The following is an 18,222-nucleotide window of genomic DNA, read 5'->3' as shown; positions in this document are numbered from 1 at the left end:
AGCAATACATCCACCATCTAGAGGCTCAACTTCAGGAAGAGATGTCACGGCATGCTCCTCTATGTGGTGCTGGGCTGGAAGCTTTGTCAATGAAGGAGCTCGAGACGATATCACGTATCCATGAAGAAGGGCTGAGGCAGATACATGCCATACAACAGCGTAAAGGAAGTCCAGCTGGGAGTCCACTTGTAAGTTCCCACAACCTACCTCCCACACATGGGTTGTATCCACCTACTCCGCCTCCAATGGATGTTGGATTGCCTCCTCCGCTTATCCCAAATGGTGTTGGGATCCATAGAAATGGGCATGTTAATGGTGGTGCCGGCCCCTGGTTCAATCATTAGAACGACGTCCCTGATATGAGGTGATATTATTTTCGAGTTTGTGACATTCACTAGTCTCTTTGATCAGGATTCTAGATTTCTAGTCCAAAATACTGATATCTTCTCTGCTGAGGTTCTTATATTGAAAGAAACTTCCATAATGCAGGACTTCACTGATCAAGAAACTGACTGCCTGTTCTCAGTCAGATGGAATTGGGAAGAGGAGCTCATTCACCTGGAAAGTAGAGAATTTCTTGTCCTTCAAGGAAATAATGGAAACTAGAAAAATTTTTAGCAAATTCTTTCAAGCTGGTGGATGTGAGCTTCGGATTGCTAGGTAGCTCTTTAAAAGCTTGAATTATTTCAATGCAAATTGTTGCAGCAGCTGGTGGAATTATGGTGGATGATCTATTCTAATTCTTTGTTGCCGCCTTTGATTGTGCAGGAGTATATGAGTCTTTTGACACCATATGTATATATTTGGAGAGTGATCAGTCAGTTGGCAGTGATCCCGAGAAGAACTTTTGGGTCAGATATAGGATGGCTATTGTGAACCAAAAGAATCCATCTAAAACTGTTTGGAAAGAGTCTTCCATTTGCACAAAGACCTGGAACAATTCTATTATTCAGTTTATGAAGGTATCTGACATGTTGGAAGCTGATACATGATTTTTGCTGCGAGACACAGTTGTATTTGTTTGTGAGATCTTGGACTGTTGTCCATGGTTCGAGTTTTCAGACTTCGAGGTTAGTAGGTCCTTTTTATTCTCAGTACCTGGTCACTCGGTCCTATTAACCAAAGCCATATATGGGTAATCATGGATTCTGTTGACTATAAGCAACTCTACTGATGAACATAAATCCTCATTGGTTCTGTTCTCCCTTCTGAAAAAATAGAAATCTTGGCCTTAGTTATTCTAGCGTATGTGTGGAGCCATATTTTGTTGCTTTGGGCACTCTTTCTTGAGTGAAATTTTTTGGTTGATTTTTGTGGTGAATGGACCATTTTTTATGCTGTATTTCGTCTCCCCTTATTCTATAAAGGACCATCTCTCTTATCTGTTGGCAAGCATGCAAGTTAAAAAGCTGCCATCTAAAAGGATTCAAAACTTGAACACTCAATTTTTCCACTCTCTTAAATTGTCTAAAGAAAACAACGATTGGTGAATAAAGGCAGCCAAGAGATTCATATTGAGCTAGAAATATGTCTTCACCAGTTATCTTTCTCATTGTTAGCCATTATAATGTACATTTGACGTCATGCCCTGGTGTTAATTCAATACATTGTTTTTCAGGTTTTAGCTTCTGAAGATGATCAAGACGTCCTGACAACTAACCCTGACGAACTTATTGATTCTGATGACAGTGAAGATCTAAGTGGAGATGAAGAAGACATCTTCAGAAATCTTCTATCCAGGGCCGGGTTTCACCTTACTTGTGAAGACAATTCTTCTTGGCATACTTTTGTTATTTATTTGACAATCATACAAACTAACTTTTTGCACTGGTTTACAGGAACATATAGTAAAAACTAGTTGCGGTTCTGTCTCTGTTGCTGTTTTCGGTGATCAGGACAAACGAGCTCTGATTACTTGTCCTGATTTGGCTTTAAACTATAAGGGAACTAGACCTGAATTTTCACCAAGTATATCGTCAATTTTAATCAAACTTCTTCTGTTTTATACCTGTGAGGATTTCGTGGACACTTGTTAGTCTGCTATCAGCCTTTTTGCACGTTATCCCAACTTCACCAAAACTTTATTATATCATCTTTTCACTAACCCATTTAAAAGCTCCCTTTTTTTTTTTTAAATTTTGTATTGAACATATCTTCATCAGAAATAATTTTCTAGTCTACCTTAAACGATGCAAGATGATCGCGGCTCATACTAGTCTTGGAATTATTCTGTTAAAATGTATTTGTCTCTCTTGAAGCAGTATCTACTTACTTAATCAATTTTTTTAGCAATGGCAATGCAGATAAGGTAGGCTGGTGGAACTCATGGCTCTTTCCTCGCATGTGCACCCCTTGATAGCGGCAGCCACAGCTCTACATGGCTGTCATTTTTTTATTATTGTTTGAGAGGTGCATGAAATTTGCTGCATTTTTATCTTTGCTTTGTGATTAATAGGTAAGTTTCGCAGTTCTCATATGTAGAAAATATTTGCTATGCTTGAATTTATCTTTTCTTTAGTTTCTGTAGCTCATTATTTCTAATTAATACATTTTGACAATTGAATTAGATCAGAAACAGGTGCAAATCACTGTAGAACTTAGTTATGAAAGACTTGTTTCAGAAAAATAAAGGAAGATACGACTTGGAACTTCCAAAACTTTGATTTATTGTTGCTTGTGCACTCTATGTATTATGACATATTACTCCTATTGGATTAGAGTGACTTGCCAAACAATCTTTCTTGTAATAAAGTAACAAGAGATTGGAGACCAATATTCAATGTGACAATTGGATTAGATTAGTTGGGGAATTAATGTGTTGGAATGTGAATGTGTGAGGACTAAAAGTTTTTATTTGGGGGTTGACAATTTTTAGTAAACACCGAAACTTGTGAAGGAAGTTAGTGTCTTGAGAAAAATATGCGAATTATCCTGTGGTAGCACTTGAATTTTCTGATTGTTGTCTTGTGTTATCCCTTAGATTAATAGGAATTTTTGGTATAAGTCGAGATAAGCAGGAGAGACTAGCACTAGTGGCATATAAAAAAAAAAAGTAGTGTGAAGTGTGTCCCATTGACTACATCAAATGAACAATGTTCAAGAATCAACACAAAAGCCTTTGTGTGAGCTTTTGGACCAAAGCACTTTCATTTAAATAGTGCTACATTTCTTTTGATCGAGGGCATCAAACTTAGTGTGTCCATTCTAGAACTTGCTTGTGTAATACATTTTGAGTCCGCATTCTTGTAAAATTGGTGCATGAAAGTGATAAGGGCACTTAGGAATACCCCATTACCTCAAAAGAGCCTACCTTGAATTCACCTATAGAATAACTCATTTGAGCCTTGGCTTTTCTTTTGTTGGTTAAACCACGTCATAAGCTGAATTATCCCCTTCTTGATTATGTCCTGAATTGATTTTTGAACCCATTTAAGGGGATGGTGTTGGCGTGGTTGCTTGTAAATTGACATGAAAATGAGTGAATAACAACGGATGCACTGCTATCCCCAAGGAAAAGAAAAAGAGAAATGGAACGAGGAGATGAAAAACAAATGATGAAACAGAAAGAACAAAGAGACGAACAAAAAGGAGAAGAGAAAGAAGAAGAAAAAAACAAAGGAAGGAAGAAAATATTGAGGAAAAAAAAAGAAAAAAAAGAAAGAAAAGAAGAAAATGAGGAAAAAAAAAAAGAAGAAAAAAAAACGAAAGGAAAGAAGAAAAGATTGAGAAAAAAAACAAGAAAAAGAAATAGCAAACGAAAAAATTGGAGGTGTTTGATTGTTCAAAGTACTTGAATCGAGTTGAATGGCAATGAGGTTGGAAAGATAAGCAACTAGGTCGGCATCGCTCCTTTGAATTCATAAGCCCCAATTCGGCCTATCTTTTGCCACACCTTGTCCTAAGCCCCATTACAACCCTTGAAAAGACCCTTTGATTCATGTATTAATTTTCATTTCGTTGCTGGAGGAGATTTGATTCACAAGCAAGCCTATGGTAATGGCATTCTATGTATTGATTTGAGTGGAACCCAAATTCTTAAACACTTTATGAGTGGAGTGATTACACTGATACCTTTGTGAGAGTATTGAGACTTGTTTCATTTTATTTTGATGAAGTCAATGGGATACTTGTGTGTTGAATATTGTATGTTGTACTGCAAGCGCTTGTCTCAATATTATTGGCTCTTCTTATACTATTAAGTCTTATTAGTATAGGGGATATACTTGAGTGACATGAAAGGATATTTGAGAATTGCTACTTGGATAATTTGTGTATTTGGATTGAGACATGCTTGAGGGCAGTCATGGTTTCAGTGTGGGGGAATAAGATATATTTTAAAGCTCATATGCATGCTTATTCGAGTGATTGGGAAAGATTTTATTACATACTTTAGTGATGTTAAGTTACCTCAATTTCCTAGAGGATGGGAGTGGGTGTGTAAGGTAGGTGATAGTTTTTTTCACTTCATAGTGGAAGTTGTAGGAGTGTGGTTTAACTCTTGTGTTATTGTGGTGAGGGGATTTTTGTTTAGAGCTAGCATGTCTTATAATTAATGTTGTGTGTCGTCTTCTGCCCCTTTATATACTACTTTCTGTTCTTTTATTGTTCACATATTTTATTTACAGTTACTTTCTACTTAAAAATTTGTTTAATTATAGTCTATAGTTTTAGTTTAGAATATGCTAATTATATTTTTAATATAATTAGTAAATATATTAATTCCATATACGTTTACATGCTTATAATATGTAGCTATTTTATTAATGAGATGAAAATAAAGTATAAATGTATGACAGTATGAGGATAGAAATCGAATTTGCACTCCTGATCTTGAGTTCAAAACTACATACTATAATGTTCATGATGATTTTTCATTGATGTGCAGTGAGGTTCCTTCTATGCCTCCTTATGCATGGCTGGTATATTCTAAAACAAAGAGAGGTTCTAAACATGAGCAGGGACTATTTGGATGTAGTGCATAGAGAACTTGCAGTGTTCTTTTCTTTTTTTAATCTATTTATGTTGAAAATATGACAGTGACTTATGATTTGTACTTTGGTATGATCATTTGAAGGTTTGGTAAGAAAAAAACATAGTCCTTCTGATAGCCAATATCTGCATATCAGATTCGGTCTATGTGCCAAAGCATGTGTGTTGGGTCAAAACCTCAAATATGATTCTTCATTTGATTCGAGCATTGAGCGAAAGAAAGTGAGAGTATCATGCAGCTGTTGCTGGCCAACCCATGTTCCACTTTCTGAGACTGCTGAGACGGTAGCATCCCTGTAATCCATGTGACCATGGCAGTAGTAGCAAGACATTCCTATAGTGGAGGACAAGATAAGGTAGTACATATGGTGGAGGACAAGATAAGGTAGTACCATTAGTTCACCAATTGTTTACCCTTTTCATTTATTCTTTTGTTATGCTATTAAAATACTACGTTTTTATTTGGTTTCCCCAGTTTAGCGAGAACGATTGTTGGTAGAAACCAAGTCTTTGTACATTGTCTGCCATAATAACATTAACCAAGACATCATCATAGTCAAATTTTCTTGTGGAAATATTTATATAATTAGTATTGTTTTGACTATATTAATGTATAAGGAGTTAAATAAGACCCTATAAAACAACAAATTCAACATAACAAAACTTCATAAACTAAACAATACATACAACCTTATAGTTGAATTATTGAAAGTCTGAAACTGAAATTTCATAGCATACTTATATCATTAAAACATATGAAAACCAGTTAATTTTAAATTATATTTATATTTAATTAAAGAAGTAAATAACATAATCATAGACTTCTAGTCTACAAATAATTGCATAATTAAAGCAAAACAGTAACAGTCTAAAATTAAGAAGAGAATCGAAGAAAGAAGAGGCAGGAATGAACAGGTTACTCATGTGCATGCAGAATATTTATTTATGCTGAAATTCCCTTATTTATTAGGGTTTTCTTTTTTTTATATTGATGGGCCAAGGCCGCCCAGGCCCGTCTTCATAAAGGTGAGCCTGGCACGTGCCTGGGCAATGACTAAATGGCGCCCAAGCGCGCATCCATGGCGGCGCCATTGTGAAGGCACACGCCATAGGCTGCGAATGGCGCGAGGGCTGCGCTTCTCGCGCGCGCCATTAACTACTATGATAAGAATAGAATTAGCTGCTTATGGATTCTTATTTGATGGCAGGATCCAGATGCTTCGATCCGTAAAAGGGCCCTCGAGCTTGTTTATCTTCTAGTAAATGAAAGCAATGTGAAGCCTTTGACAAAGGAGCTTGTTGATTATCTAGAAGTAAGTGAACCGGAATTTAAGGGAGACCTCACGGCCAAAATTTGCTCAATTGTGGAGAAGTAAGTTGAATGATCTATAGTTTGTATATAAGGTTTCCTCACTTTCTTGTCCAATTAGTTTTATAATATGATGTTTGATGCATGCTATGTTCATGACTTCATGTGAATGTGTGTCCATGTGTCTTGAAGCAGCTCATAAATATGGAGTACTTTACAAAATATCTGCTTGATTTGGTGTCTGGATGAGTTGTTTTCTCCTACTTTCAAGGTTTAAGAAAGTTTGGTTATTGATTGATTTTGCTTTGTCTTATAGGTCAGATATTTGCTTTGTTCTGAAACAATTATTTCAGTAATAGGACATTTAAAAGGTCTTTCTTCTTTTTCCCTACTAGTGGCCCCTCTAGCTCCTCTACTGAAAATGTATTGCATGTCAAAACCTTATTTTGCTCTCAATATTGTCTTTCACCGCCACATATTTCTCAGTTACCTCAATTCTATGCCCTCACATATTTTTTCTCTTCTTTTCCATGTTGTGTTGTGGCCTGTGATCACCCAAGTAGTAAAACATGCGTGACCTGCTATATAGGTTGACAATATAAATAAATTGTTTGAACTTGAATTATGATGTATCTTCCAGTTTATTATAGTTATACATAATCTCATTCATCTTGTTGTGTGGTGCCAGGTTTTCTCCTGAAAGAATATGGTACATTGATCAGATGGTGAAGGTTCTAACACAGGTAAAATTTGTACCTTTCTGGATTTCTTATTTCACTGATTTTCACTGTAAGGCAGAGATCTGCCATGATGATTGATGAATTAGTATCCATGTTAAGCTCGAGGCATGAAATCATATTTATACCCTTCTTATTTTATCATGTACCTAGAGTATCAAGAAAAATATGCAACTCTAGCTTGTGATTTCATTTTCATGTATACTATATTTTTTATTTTGAGGGGTGTAGAACAACCACCTTGGTGTGCACTATATGTATGGATTATGAACTAGATTAACCCTAGATCAATAGAAATGACAAGTCAATTTTTCCCTTCTCTCATTGTTCTCTCTCTCCTCTCCTCTCCATTGTATTATACTTTTTATCTATGTAAGTTTCCCAACCTTTTTTTTTGTAAAATACATTGCAGTATTCGCGATAACTATCATTTCATTTATTTATTTTTGAAAAGAATCATAATACATTATGTATAACAACAAATCACATTTATCCTATCTAATGAATATTATATACTTATATAGGTATTAAGTGAATTTCGATCCATTTTGCACGCACATTGAGTGTGCCACAATTACTAGTTGTAGTTAATATATTGGTGTGAGTGCAGTATGTCAGAAAGTCAAGAAGTTGGTTACATAGGAAGTGGTTGTTATGGATCACAGGGTTAAAATGATGATCTCTTATCTAAATGAAAAAGAGCAGGTCTTTTCCTAGTACTTTCTTGTGATTATTGCGTCAAATGCACAAGTTTGGTTGCATTTTAATAAACCAGATTGACCTTTTGGTCCAACATGATACTTAACCTTTATAATTTTTTATTTTATTGTCTTGTCGTCATGAGCTTTTCGCCTGGTAACAGTAAATGATATTGCCTTTAAGCAAAGATAGCTTAATTTTGATGGTAGTAAAATTTAGATTTTCAAGATTCGCTTATCGGCCATATATTATCCTATGACCAATGAGGTCTAGGAACATGATATTTTACAATTTTCTGTAGACTTGGGCAGAGGGTGACCTCAGCATTTTATGTTGATCTTTTGTCTCACTTAAAAAGAGAGAATTGATTGTTGTGATAGTGTTGCAGGCTGGGAATTATGTGAAGGATGAAGTCTGGCATGCCCTTATCATTGTAATTACTAATGCTCCTAACCTCCATGGATATACTGTTAAAGCACTTAACAAGGCTGTACAAACAGCAGGCGGACAGGTATGTTATGGCAGCAGCAATGTAAATTCATTGTGAAATTTGATTAAGTTTTATTGTATGCATGCACTCATGTCCTAAATATATGCTATGTCTGCACCAGGAAACTCTTGTTCGAGTTGCTGTATGGTGCATTGGAGAATATGGCGAGATGTTGGTTGGTAATTCTGGCATGCTTGATGTGGAGGAAAGGATATGTTCACGCTTTTTGAAAGTTTTCTTAATTTTCTTTTATAATCAGAATTCCAGACTTTTGTATTAATTGGGCGTGCCGAATGTTAAAGTTGTCCACAAATTTGTGGTGGATGTAGGTAATCTTGTCCATTAGACACCAAGAACTAATAACTATTCGACAATCATGATACTACGTGTTAAGCGTTCAGTAACGTTAAAAAATTGGGAAGGTGCTTTGCTGAAAAATGGAAGGTTCTGGCTTTGTCCGATCAGGGTCAACTAACTCTCCTTGACAATTCGGAAGTCTTTACTCCGTCAAGGAAAAGATGCTTATCTCAATTGGAAAAGTTAAAGGCTGGCACTTCTCTCAATTTTATTCTTTTATGTGAGCAATAACCGAAGTGTTTCAAGGTATAGTTTGCAATACTTTTGTTTTAGATCCATTTTAACCTTCTGCTTCTTTTTCTGGGTCTAGAGAGGATAGAACAATCTGAAATGCATCACAGTAACTTGGTTTACATACTTGGTCTTGAGCGGGATGGAAACAGTATTATGATAATGAGCATGATGTTGGTACATGAGTTTAGGTTTTTGTCTCCATTTTGGTAGGTACTTCATTTACATGTTCTCTGGCATGTCGTAAGTACTTCTCTTACATGTCTTTGGGCATGCCTAGTTCATTAATTATAATGTGAAGTTGTTTGATATTATCACTGCTGAGTATACAATGAAGTTGATGAGAGCAATCCAGGAGAGTGTGGTTGTTAGGACTAATGGAGAGTGAATATCCAGATTTCAGCATTGAAGAGAAGTTAAATGCTTTTGTTACGTTGATTGATCTACTCAGAGTTGGTTCCAGTATCAAAATGGAGGTAGCCTTTTTATTTTTTTTTAATAGCTCCTTTATGCAAAGGGTCAGTATGTTTGTAGTTTCTAATTTGCGATTTTGCTTTCTGAGTGTTAATTGAAGAAATTCTATGACTGTTGTATGCCCATATGCTGAAAATGATGTGTTGGCTATGCAACCATCCCAAAGGTCCAAAGTCTAATTATACATTCTTTTTGCAGAATATTAGTATTAGGTACGCCTAGATTGCTCATGGTGATTTTTTGGTGCAACAATCACTTTTGGATGTAGTGCATAAAGAACTTGCAGTGTTCTTTTCTTTTTTAATCTATTTATGTTAAAAGTATGACAGTGACTTATGATTTGTACTTTGGTATGATCATTTGCAGGTTTGGTAAGAAAGAAACATGGTCCTTCACATATGCCAATATCGGCAGATCAAATTCGGTCTATGTGCCAACGCATGTGTGCTGGGTCAAAACCTCGAATATGATTCTTCATTTGATTCGAGCACTGAGCGAAAGAAAGTGAGAGTATCATGCAGTTGTGGCTGGAGCCCATGTTCCACTTTCTGGGAGTGCTGGGAGTGTAGCGTCCCTGTGATCCATGTGATCATGCCAGCAGTGGCAAACATTCCTATGGTGGAGGACAAGATAAGGTAGTAGTGTTAGTTCACCAATTGTTTACCCTTTTCATTTATTCTTTTGTTATGCTATTAAAGTACTAAGTTTTTATTTGCTTTTCCCAGTCTAGCGAGAACGACTGTTGGTAGAAATTGAGTCTTTGTACATTGTCTGCCATAATAACATTAACCAAGACATCATCATAGTCAAATTTTCTTGTGGAATATATAATTAGTTTTATTTTGACTAGATTAATGTATAAGGAGTTAAATAAGGCGTAATAAAACAACAAATTCAACATAACAAAACTTCAAAAACTAAACAATACATATAACCTTATAGTTGAATGATTGAAAGTCTGAAACTGAAATTTCATAACATACTTATATCATTAAAACATACGAAAACCAAGTAATTTTAATTTATATTTATGTTTAATTAAGAAATAAATAACATAATCATAGCTACTAGTCTACAAACAATTACATAATTAAAGCAAAATAGTAACAGTCTAAAATTAAGAAGAGAATCGAAGAAAGAAGAGGCAGGAATGAACAGGTTACTCATGTGCATGCAGATATTTATTTATGCTGAAATTCCCCTATTTATTAGGGTTTTTTTTTTATTGATGGGCTGAGGCTGCCCAGGCCCGTCTTCATAAAGGTGCGCCTGGCACGTGCCTGGGCAATGACTAAATGGCGCCCAGGCGCGCATCCATGGCCGCGCCATTGTGAAGGCACACGCCATAGGCTGCGAATGGCTCGAGGGCTGCGCCTATCGCACGCGCCATTAAATACTATGATAAGAATAGAATTAGCTGTTTATGGATTCTTATTTGATGGCAGGATCCAGATGCTTCGATCCGTAAAAGGGCCCTCAAGCTTGTTTATCTTCTAGTAAATGAAAGCAATGTGAAGCCTTTGACAAAGGAGCTTGTTGATTATCTAGAAGTAAGTGAACCGGAATTTAAGGGAGACCTCACGGTCAAAATTTGCTCAATTGTGGAGAAGTAAGTTGAATGATCTATAGTTTATCTATAAGGTTTGCTCGCTTTCTTGTCCAATTAGTTTTATAATATGATGTTTGATGCATGCTATGTTCATGACTTCATGTGAATGTGTGTCCATGTGTCTTGAAGCAGCTCATAACTATGGAGTACTTTACAAAATATCTGCTTGATTTGGTCTCTGGATAAGTTGTTTTCTCCAACTTTCAAGGTTTAAGAAAGTATGGTTATTGATTGATTTTGCTTTGTCTTATAGGTCAGATATTTGCTTTGTTCTGAAACAATTGTTTAAGGACATTTAAAAGGTCTTTCTTCTTTTTCCCTACTAGTGGTCCCTCTAGCTCCTTTACTGAAAATGTATTGCATGTCAAAACCTTATTTTTGCTCTCATTATTGTCTTTCACCGCCACATATTTCTCAGTTACCTCAATTCTATCCCTTCACATATTTTTTCTCTTCTTTTCCATGTTGTGTTGTGGCCTGTGATCACCCAAGTAGTAAAACATGCATGACCTGCTATATTAATTGGTTGTAGTTTATTGTAGTTATACATAATCTCATTCATGTTGATGTGTGGTGCCAGGTTTGTTGTTTGTGGCTTTATGTTAGTACGGAGATAACATGTCTGTTGTATGCCTCTTTATTTGTGTTGCTAATAATTATTTCACTAATGGATCAAGAGAAGCTTTTGGGTATCAAATATTACTTTTTCTTTTTTGTCAATCTGGAAGTCGCCTTACAAGCATTATTTTCATCCCAAACACTGGGGTGGAGTTAAGCTTAACTGCTTAAATTCGCTTCTCTATTGAAAGAGATACTGTATGAGATTAAAGCAAAATGATGAAAATGTTAATGTTCCTCTTTATCAGCAAAGCTGGGATTAATGTGCTTGGCTGATTGTATAGATGTTAAAAACTTATCTAGCATTGATTGTGTTGTTTCTTAGGGGTGTACGTTAAGAGTCCTCCGACGTGGAGATATCCCAAGGGCTCTGCCATTTGGGCAGTCTTAGCAGGCACCTTGCAAAACATATTTCTATATCTCATAATTGGATTGACATCTTGAAAAAAGTGACTCTCCTTGTTTCTTATAATTGGAATGACATTCAGGAAAAAGTGACTTGCCTTGCCTTGCCTTCTGTAACTCATTCTAAAAGATGCCTTGTTAATTAAAACTCATGTAAACTGGGAATTAATCTGTTCTTGTGGTATTCACTATGCTCTTGCGAGCTTGGACTGAGCTTTAAGCTTCTCAATTTTACCACCTTGTAAAGACAGCCTTGTAGCCATGTAATAACACTTCGCAGGGAATGAAAACAGTTGCTAAACTGAGGATGGTAACCTTCCAGTGATGGTTAAACACGGATTCACTTTGTATGGTGAGAACATCTACATTCTAATGTAGCTCTTTTCCATTCCTACTTCAACCTTAGGAAAGAAACAAGATTAATAAACAAACTTGTTTTTTCATTTATTTGTGTTCTTTACTAACCATTCATTTTGTTTTGCTTACAGCCTATTGCCAAGAAGCCAATGAATTCATTCCATTGGTTACAGTACTGAGTTGTTTTAAATTTATGAGATGAGCTTCTGATTGATAATTTTGATGAATAATAAGACCTTGTATTTTTTAATCATTTATATTAATTTAAAATATAAATTAAGAGATTAAATTTTAAATGTAGAGGGGTATAAATATCTGTATATATTTAATTAGTTATTAGGTTATAAATTTAAATTGTCTATGCTAATAAAATTTTTCGGAAACGAATTATGAATTTCTTATTTTATTAACTTGTTTTATTGAATTTGTATATAGATACATCTGTTAAAAAAGTTATTTAATTAACATAACACTGAAAATTAGATGTGGGGTTATAAATTTTTAAATTAGAAATCACGTGTATTAATTATTTAAATAAAATTATTAAATATATTCTTTTTTATGACTAAATATTTATGTATGTATGGAATTGAATTATTCATAGGGAGCTTTGAGGAATGCGTAGTAGGTAGGGAGTGTAATTCAGTTTACCTGCCTGAGCCCAAACGAATATATATTTCAATTATTTTAATTTACATCTTCAGTTCTTCATAATTCAAATTTTATTTTAGTTATCTAATAACAAGCGAATAATCAACAATTTAGTATAAATGCATTTATTTACTAGTACATGTATTTTGGACTAAATCTAATGAATGGATTGTTATTTTAAATTTTTATAAAAATTGAATCTGTATAGATATGGAGTTATTTTAAATTAAATATTTATTAGGAAGGGTGGTGTTTATGGGAATGAATAATAGAATTTTATTTATTAATTGTTTTTATTCAGATTGTAATTAAAGTTTTATTTACTTTTCAAAAATGGTAGAGAGGCATCAATAATTTAAATCTAAATTAAAATTTTTTACATTAATTTAGTATAATTTAATTGAATTTGTATGTAAACTACCACTTAATAGTTGAGATAGTAAATTATTTAATTGATATTAATTAAAAAATTCAATTTATTGTTTATTTATATCTATATTAGTTTAAAATTTGAATTATTTTATTTATTTTTTTGGTTGAATCGTAAAAGTTATTTAATTAATATATTAATAAAATTATTATTAGATTATGAATTCAAATTACAAAAAAGTTAATAATTATTTAATGTTTATTTAAAATCAATATTTAAATATGTCACCTCGTAACAAATAAAATATTAAATTAAATATACTATAAAAATTAGCTATTAAGTTATAAAATTAAACTAAAATTTTTTATAAATTATTTAATTTTATTTATAAAAAACATTTTATTACTAAATGGTAGACGAGGCATCAAAGCAATATTTATAAAATACGTAATATGATTCTATATATTTGTTTGTTAATTATACTAATTTAGATGTAAGTTATTTTATTAACTTTTCTTATTGAATCTGTATATAGATTATAATTTTAATTTAAAATTGTATAAATATTTTAAATTAATTTCTTATTTGATTTTAAAATTTAAAGATTGATTTTTATTTTTATTTACAACTAAATTTATATTACTAAAAGGTAGACCGCTCGTCAAAGCAATATTTAATGGAATGAATAATATGATATCGTATATATTATTTTGTTATTAGAATTTAAATAGTTCTATTAAAATAAAATTTTTATATAAAATTACATGTCTTAAAAATCAAAATATTAGGTTAAACATATTATAAAAATTAGTTACTAGGTTATAAATTTAAATTAAAAAATTACTATACTTGGTGTAAATTATAAAAGATTACATTTTTATTTTTATTTTTTTATGACTAAACTTTTATTACTAAAAGTTAGAGAGGGTGGCAAAGTAATATTTATGGGAATGAATAATAGAACCATCTAGATTTCTCAATTATTTATACTATTTTAAATTATCATAAACTTATATTATTTAATTTTAAATTGATTTTTTTTTATTTATTTGTGTTCTTTTCTAACCGTTGTGCGTACAACCTATTGACAAGAAGCCAACGAAGTTCAATCTATCGTTCAAATTCATGAGACGCGCTTCTAATCGATAATTTTTTTATGGTGATTTTATAATATTTATTCTTTAATATGTTTTTAATTTATTGAAGGTGCAACGTCTGAACATTGTTTCGGCACAATTTATATTGGAAATTGTTTCTCATATGTACAATTAGCATACACCATTACCTAATCCTTAATGTATCAAATAGCTCCTCTTCTTTGTGCAGGAATCTGATTGTTGTGGATGAATTGGCAAGAGCAACTGTCTTCGTCTTATAGATTTGCATTTCCTCTTTTGTTATTCTTTTATTTTTTTAAATTTATAAATACTTTGATATTATTAGCTATTTTGTTTTAAAGAAAAGTATAAATTGAACAATTCCTAACTATCAAAATATTTATATCTTGTATTTTATGGCCTAATAGTTATGTTGATTATATTTCAATAGTAACTATTATATATAGATTATAAAATTTAGATATTTATTGTAATATTTTCTAAACTATGCTTCAACTTCTAATTTAAGTCATTATATATATTTACATCTTATATATTTTATTAGTGAAAACATTAAATGAAACACATGTTTTAATTCTTTACTTATACAATCAAAAATAGGACTCACCAGTCTCTTTTTTTTTTTTTTCATTTTTTTTACTTTTATTTTTAAGAAATAAATTAACATACTCAATTTCTATTTATCAACTAAGTTCTTTTAAATTATTTAAAATATTTAAAATTAATCTTTTAATATATATTTTTTTTAATTTTTATTGCCAAAAGATAGAGGAAATGTTAAAAGTAATATTGATGAAAATAAACAATAAGACCAAAACAACTTTTTCATTGAATTTGTATGTAATTTACTCTTTTAATTGAAATATTAGATTATTCAATTGATTTATTAATGTTAAGATTGCAGTTACAATTTATACGTAATCAAATTTATTAAGCACTTCTTTTAATAATTCAATATTAAATATTTAATGGAGTATTAAAATTTTTGTTACCAAAAGGGGGACGGCGTCAAAGCAATATTTATAACCAATCCATATATGTCTTTTAATATTAAAAATTAGCTACTAGGTTATAAATTTATAAAAATTATAATAATTAAATTAGTATATTAATAACTAAGTTATAAATTTAATATTAAAAAATTATTTTGATTGTATAAGATTATTTTTACCAAAATTTCAATTATTTTATCAATTTTTTTGTTTCATTTATATATGTTGTAAATTTAAAATAAGGTGGGTGCCAATGCAGTATTAAATTATTTTATAATAATTAAAGGTTAATTTGTTTTATGTTTTTCTTATCTATCATGCAAGATTTATTTTTTTATTTATAATGAAATTTTTATTACCAAAAGGTAGGGTGGGAGTTAATGTCTGCTATGTACAGATATAAATTAACAAATTATTTATAAATTATTAATAGTTACCACTTATAAATTAATTAAAAATAATCTATTTCTAATATTAAAAGATTAATTTTTTATTTTTTATTACGAAAAGGTAGAAAGGAGTATGAAAGTAATATTTACAAGAATCAATAATATGATCCAAGTATTTTTAGTATATAAAATTACATATCTTAATTGAAATACTGAATTAAAATTAGATTATATCACTTGCATGAATTATTTTTATTATAAAAAAATAGGAGTGTCAGAGTAAATTTATGGGAATGAGCAATACGGCCTCATATATTTCTATATCATTTTCACTAAATCTAAAATTATTTTATTAATCTTCTTATTGAATATGTATTTAATTTACTCAAAAATGAGAATATTACCTTTAATAATAAATTTATAAACTTATCAAGTATAAATAATTTAAATTTATTATTAAAAGATTATTTTTTTCTTTTTATTTATAACTAAATTTTTATTACCAAAAGATATAAAGGGAGTCAAAGCAATATAATAAGAACCTCTATGTATTTTTGTTACTAATCTAGTTTTTAAATTTAAATTATTTAGTTATTTACTAAATTTGTATTGAATTTGTATATAAAAATTAATAATTTAATTATTTAATTAATATTAATAAAAATTAGTTGCTATGTTGTAAGTGTAAAGTAAAAAATATAAATTCTTTTAATTTTTTATTTTTGTTTATAAGAAAATTCTATAACCAAAAGATTAAACGGGTGTTAAAATATATTTATAGGAATGAACAATATAACCTCATTAACTTTATGGGGAAGATCAATTACCACATAAGTTTCTTTAGGAACTACCGTAGTCCATACAATAGTTCTTTCCATGGGGCTTGACGTCGTGCAATATGTAACCCCTTTTTCTGCAAACCTTGTGACCAAATGTCCTAAGCTACAAAAGCGAAAAAATAGCTTAGGCGCCTTGAACGCGGTGAGTGGATTCCAAAGGAGGAAGAAACAAAGAAACACAAATAACGAAAGATCCTACCTCCAATTGATCCTAATTCAACCACGTTTTTGTCAATTTCACCTACAATGGATTTTAGAGTATATTTCCCCGTTTCCCACTTCTGCATCTCCATCTTATATTTTTTCATCTCAGCACCTTCAGCTTTTGAAGCAGCTGTAAACAGCTTCTCTTGCTATTTTAGAAGAATCAAGTAGATTAAATAATGTGTTAGATAAATGAAAAACATGCAAGCACATCCACATATAAACATATTCATATGTAGTTTTTGAGTAATGACTTACTTTTTTCAGTTGTTTCTTTTCTTCCATTAGACGAAGTATCTCTTCCTCTCGTATTCTCTTTGGTTTCATTGTTTCATATGCCTTCTTTTTCTATTGTGTATACCATCCATCTTTATCTTGTCGACTCAGGATTTGACTCACAGAATCTATTGTACAGGCTTTGTCTTCACATGCCTAAGGAATCATCAATATAGCAATTTAAATAGGATTATATAATAAATTGACACATTGTCTTCACATGCCCCGATATATTTTTTTTTATTTATACTAATTTAAATTTAAGCTATTTATTAACTTTTTTCATTAAATCAATATATAAAATTACATCTCTTAATAATTAAATATTAAATTATTTAATTAATATATTAAAAATTAGTTACTAGGCTATAAATTTAAATTAAAAATGTATAAACTAATTCAAATTTTTTATTTTTATTTATAACTAAATATTAATTACCAAAAGATAGGAGAAGTCAAAGCACTACTTGAAAGGATTATATGATACCGTATATTTTTTATTATTTATAACTTGTATTTAAATTGTTTTATTAATTTTTTATAGAATCTTTCTATTAAATTACATATTTAATAGATATATTAATACATAAATTTCTAAATTACCAGAAGCTAGAGGGGGGTGTCAAAATATGTTTATGGGAATGAAAATATGACCTCATTAAATTTATTATTATTATTGAAATTGTATGTAATTTACTCAATTTAAAATTAAAACAATTAAATATTTGATATTAATAATTTAAATTTAAATTAGTCTAAATAAAAAATTAATCTTTGATAAGTTTTAACCTAAATTTATTGTTTAATATATTAATTAAATAATTTAGTACTTTCATTATAAAGAGAAGTGATTTTATACATAAAAAATAAGAATTTAAATTATTATCAAAATCGAACTAGTCAAATTACTGGGTCACTGGTCCAACAGTGGTCTAACTAGTTAATATTAATGCATACTATCTATTAATTGATTAAGATAAAAATAAAATTTAAAATTTATTAATTAGATTCCATTTAATTTGATATATCCAAACTAATATATATATATAATATATCCACCCACCTCCATTGCTTCTCCAATCCCAACTGGCAGACGAATCAAGTCGGC

General features: G+C 31.1%; 2 long non-coding RNA genes across 3 annotated transcripts in view; one reads left to right on the top strand and one right to left on the bottom strand.

The window, feature by feature from the left end:
• LOC105157512 lies at positions 494 to 12,508 on the top strand. 2 transcript variants are annotated; one of them, XR_847445.2, is made up of 11 exons: positions 494 to 660; positions 769 to 1,070; positions 1,619 to 2,409; positions 5,127 to 5,374; positions 6,198 to 6,361; positions 6,987 to 7,041; positions 8,123 to 8,245; positions 8,346 to 8,827; positions 9,653 to 9,921; positions 10,732 to 12,270; positions 12,407 to 12,508. It is a non-coding gene; the product is annotated as an uncharacterized LOC105157512 (long non-coding RNA). The 2 variants fall into 2 exon arrangements; XR_002286828.1 differs by lacking the exon at positions 12,407 to 12,508 and having other exon boundaries at positions 1,619 to 1,968; positions 2,304 to 2,409; positions 10,732 to 12,035.
• LOC110011747 overlaps positions 1,709 to 18,222 on the bottom strand; it is a 28,013-nt gene continuing 11,499 nt past the window's right edge. Inside the window, exons 2-3 of the long non-coding RNA XR_002286830.1 lie at positions 16,623 to 17,270; positions 1,709 to 1,729 (exon numbers count right to left, since the gene is read on the bottom strand). This is a non-coding gene — a long non-coding RNA (uncharacterized LOC110011747). The remainder of the gene's footprint in view (positions 1,730 to 16,622; positions 17,271 to 18,222) is intronic.

Source organism: Sesamum indicum, linkage group LG3 (assembly GCF_000512975.1).
Source record: "Sesamum indicum cultivar Zhongzhi No. 13 linkage group LG3, S_indicum_v1.0, whole genome shotgun sequence".
Classification (NCBI taxonomy): domain Eukaryota; kingdom Viridiplantae; phylum Streptophyta; class Magnoliopsida; order Lamiales; family Pedaliaceae; genus Sesamum; species Sesamum indicum.
Note: the sequence above shows the minus strand (reverse complement) of the source record. Positions and strands in the feature narration are given on the sequence as shown.